This window comes from Oncorhynchus mykiss, chromosome 5 (assembly GCF_013265735.2).
Source record: "Oncorhynchus mykiss isolate Arlee chromosome 5, USDA_OmykA_1.1, whole genome shotgun sequence".
NCBI lineage: Eukaryota > Metazoa > Chordata > Actinopteri > Salmoniformes > Salmonidae > Oncorhynchus > Oncorhynchus mykiss.
The window spans coordinates 56648014-56652695 of NC_048569.1; positions in this window are offsets into that span (position 1 = coordinate 56648014).

Below are 4682 nucleotides of genomic sequence, written 5' to 3' on the forward strand. Positions count from 1 at the left end.
TGTAGCTAACTCTTCTGTCATTGTACAGTATGGGACCTTGCTTCTAGTCATCAAGGGAAATCAGAACTATTGAATTCTGTTGGGTCATTAAATGAAAAGATCATACAAGTACCATAATGCAGTATTAGCTGTAATAATATTTACCTAATGTCTGAAGTGTTCCAGGCATCTCCCATGGACTGACCAGGCTGGAGCAGAGTGAGATCTCCAAATATCTTGGTCATGGTTGTTTTTTGCTCCAGGGGTGGTGGGGGCAGGAGGTTTGGAGGGAAGTATGGCCAATGATCAGCTGTGCAATCTAGCAATGGACCAGACTGGAGAATAAGTGGGTTCTCCTCTTGCGGAGAATGGTTGGTTGGGTAAAAAGGCTGGGCCTTACAGTCCTCAACAGAAAGGTGACCAGGTGACTCTTTGCTCAAGATATTATTTGAGATCTTGCTGCTTGTTGATGTTGGAGTGACAATTTTCAATGTTTCAGGTGCTTCCTTCTTTGTTGTGCCAGATCGTTTGCATGATCCATTGACTGAAGTGTTTTTCCCAAGGTCTGTCAATTCAATAAATTCAGTCTCTTTGTTCTTTCGTTGTTTTCTTCCATTTCTTGTCCTGGTTTTGGTCTCGTTGGTGCTACAGCAGCACACAAAGCAAAAAAAACACCAACCTCGAAACCATTTTTTAATTGCCTTCTTCATTTTCAAAAAGGATAATGAGAATTTTACATTAAAACATGTAGAATTGGAGCTAACAAACAGGTTTGCACGGTAACGGTAAACATTCCAAAACATTTAACCTTTGTGACATCGATATGATAAGAATTAGAATTATATGTTGACATTAAGTTCTAATCAAAGAATTCTCCTCTTGCAGTTTTTGTTTGAATATTGTACCACTGAATTCAGAGCCCAAAGCTGATACACATCTGATGTCGAGGCATAATTGACATCATGACATAATCAACATCACTAGGGCACCTCGCTTAATGGTGTTAAAGAATTGTAAATTAATCATTTGATTCAATGCAATTCCCCTTCCTGCAAATCAAAAAGGTTATCTGTTCAGCTTTTTGGTCTCTGGATATGCCTCTAATATTCTCAACTCTGGGACACTTTAAAAAAAACTATTTGTCAGCATATTGTGGAAATACAGAAAATACATTGCAATTAAAAAATATCAACAACCGGTACTGTTTTCATCTCATTTCAACCAGCTTTGTAAAACTTTGAAGTTAGGATAAAACTTCACTTAATTACATTGATTTAACCTGACTAACATGCAGTGGTGTAAAGTACTTAAGAAAAATGACTTTAAAGTACTAGTTAAATATCTTTTTGGGGTATCTGTACTTTACTTTACTATTTATATTTTTGACAACTTTTACTTTTACTTTGCTACTTTTATTCAAGTATGACAATCGGGTACTTATTCCATCACTGCTCACAGGTTGTTACGTCAATCAAATTTCAACATAAGCAACTATGTATATGTTGAAATTCCAAATAGAATTGTGGGAAATATCCACACAGCATGATGTTGCCATTCACCGTGCTTCACCGTAGGAATGGTGCCAGGTTTCCTCCAGACATGACACTTGACATTCAGGCCAAAGAGTTCAGTCTTGGTTTCATCAGACCAGATAATCTCTATGGCTTGGTTTTTGCGCTGACATGCACTGTCAACTGTGGGACCTTATATAGAAGTGTGTGCCTTTCCAAAGCATGTCCAATCAATTGAATTTACCACAGGTGGACTCCAATTCAAGTTGTAGAAACATCTCAAGGATTATCAATGGAAACAGGCTGCACCTGGACTCAATTTTGAGTCTCATAGCAATGGTTCCGAATACTTATAAGGTATTCTTGTTTTTTATTTGTAATACATTTGCAAACATTTCTAAAATCCTGTTTTCGCTTTGTCATTATGGGGTATTGTGTGGCTGTAACGTAACAAAATGTACTTCAGTCACAACAAGTCTACCATCCAGAAGCCTACACCTGGAAACAAGCTGTGCTTCATTCAGCTGAGCTGTCATGTCAACATTTAGACATTAATCAACTTCCATACTCATTTGGGTAGACTACCAAAACATTGCCTAGTTGAAAGTAACTCTTCTAACTGTTCTTGTACAAGCTGTATGTGAAAGTAAATTCAAAGTAAGGTTGGGTTTATGTAGGCTACATTGACATCTGATTTGCCCAAAGGACACCATCAACATGATGCATGGTTGATTGGATCTTTGGTAGTTTAGAAGTAGTTACCACTAGCCATATAATTAGGATGCCAAATTCATTTTGTTAATAATAAACTTTAACGTTTGGATTTATGTTATTCATAAAATTGAGTAGATATACTATCCAAGCAGTTTGTTTACAAATAGATTATTGATAGGTTGGATTCACAGCTCCACCTCAAACAAAAATCCAAGTTAAAGAATAGGACTAAATCAAATCAAACTTTAAATGCACTTTAAATAAAGTTTGATTTGATTTAGTCCTATTCTTCAACTTAGATTTTTGGTTGAGATGCAGATGTGAATCCAACATATTAATAACTTGTAGATTACATTTGAAATCAGCTAACCATCCTTCATATACAAGACAATATCCAAAGATAAACGTGTATTATTAATATAATGGATTTAGCATCCTATTTATAAGACTAATGGTAACTATTTCTAAACTTCCAATGATCCAGTCATCCATGGATGAACGATAGTATACCTAGCTACACGTTTAAATGATGGTGTCCTTTGTCGGGCAAATCAGATGTTTATATAGCCTTCATCAAACCAACCTCACTATGAATTTACTTTCACATACAGCTTGTGTAAGACTTACTTTCAACTATTCAATGTTATTTAGGTAGTCTACGCAAATGAGTATTGAAGCTGATCAATGTCTAAATGCGTTGTTATGATAGGTCGGCTGAAAAGAACACAGCTTCTTTTCAGTGGTAAGTAGGTTACATCAAAGTAGGCATTTGGATGGTAGAAGTGTTCTCACTGTAATGCACAACCCCTCATATACCAGTAGGTGTCACTATTTAGGCAGCTCCTAGAACGGGACCGCCAAGTGCTGAAGCATGTAAAAATCGTCTGTTCTCGGTTAAAACACTGCCTGCCAAGTTCCAAACGTCAGCACAAGAACTGTTCATTGGGAGCTTCATGAAATGGGTTTCCATGGCCGAGCAGCCACACACAAGCTTAAGATCACCATGCGCAATGCCAAGCGTCAGCTCACCACCATTGGACCCTGGAGCAGTGGAAACACGTTCTCTGGAGTGATGAATTACGCTTCATCATCTGGCACTCCAAAGGATAAATCTGGGTTTGGCAGATGCCAGGTGTAAGCTACCTGCCCCAATGCATAGTGCCAACTGTAAAGTTTGGTGGAGGAGAACTAATGAACTGGGGCTCTTTTTCATGGTTTGGGCTAGGCCCCTTAGTTCCAGCGAAGGGAAATCTTAACTCTACAGCATACAATGACATTCTAGATGATTCTGTGATTCCAACTTTGTGGTAACAATTTGGGGAAGGCTCTTCCATGTTTCAGCATGACTATGCCCCCAGCACAAAACGTCCATACAGAAATGGTTTGTCGAGATCGGAATGAAAGAACTTGACTGGCCTGCACAGAGCCCTGACCTCAACCCAATTGAACACCTTTGGGATGAATTTCAATGCCGACTGAGAGCAAAGCCCAATCGCCCAACATCAGTGCCTGACCTCGCTAATGATATTGGGGCTGAATGGAAGCAAGTCCCTGCAGCAATGTTCCGACATCTAGTGCAAAGCCTTCCCAGAAGAGTGGAGGCTGTTTTAGCAGCAAAGGGGGGACCATGTCCATATTAATGCCCATGATTTTGGAATGAGATGTTCAACGAGCAGCTGTCCGCATACTATTGGTCATGTAGTGTATGAATGTCTGTGTCCAGTTGCAGATGGTTCTACAAAAAAACCCAGATAAAACTTTGATAAAATAAATCCATGATTCATGCCACAATGAAATAGAATTGTTCAAATTAAATCCAAAATGGCTAATTGAAAATTGGAAACGGTAAACGGAAATTCTAAATGAAAATGATAAATGGTAAACAGAAAATGGCAAATAGTTGACAGAAAATGGTCAATGCAATGTGTAAAGTGTTATGGAAAGTGACTGCTTTAATTTTCCAACTGCCCAATTTAGCATTTTCTATTTTCGCTTTTCATTTCCATTTTCAAAGTATATGCAAATGGTTTCCTGGAGGCGTGAACCTGAAGAAAAAAAACACCAACATGCAGTGTTACATCATAGTCATATCACACTCTCTATGCCTTGATTTTAGACTATTTTTACACATAGAGTTCTTACCTGGTGTCCTGCACACCAGAATAACATTTTAGCCTGCTAAGCAACATAGGCAATTACATTTTTCTCTTTTCAGGCAAAGTTACTCAACACTAGATAATGTTACTCATCACATGCACGTGGTCACCGAAGAACTAGTTACACTAGTCTAAAATCAATGTACAGAGAGTCTGACATAGATAGAATGTCCTGATACTGGGGTGTGGTGTTGCTCTCGTGGTTCACACATCCAAGAAGCAATTTGCATACACTTAGAAAATGGAAATGGAAATTGAAAAAATAAAATTCTTGATTGGGTAGTTGGAAAACAAAAAACGTCACTTTCAATTTGATTTTGCA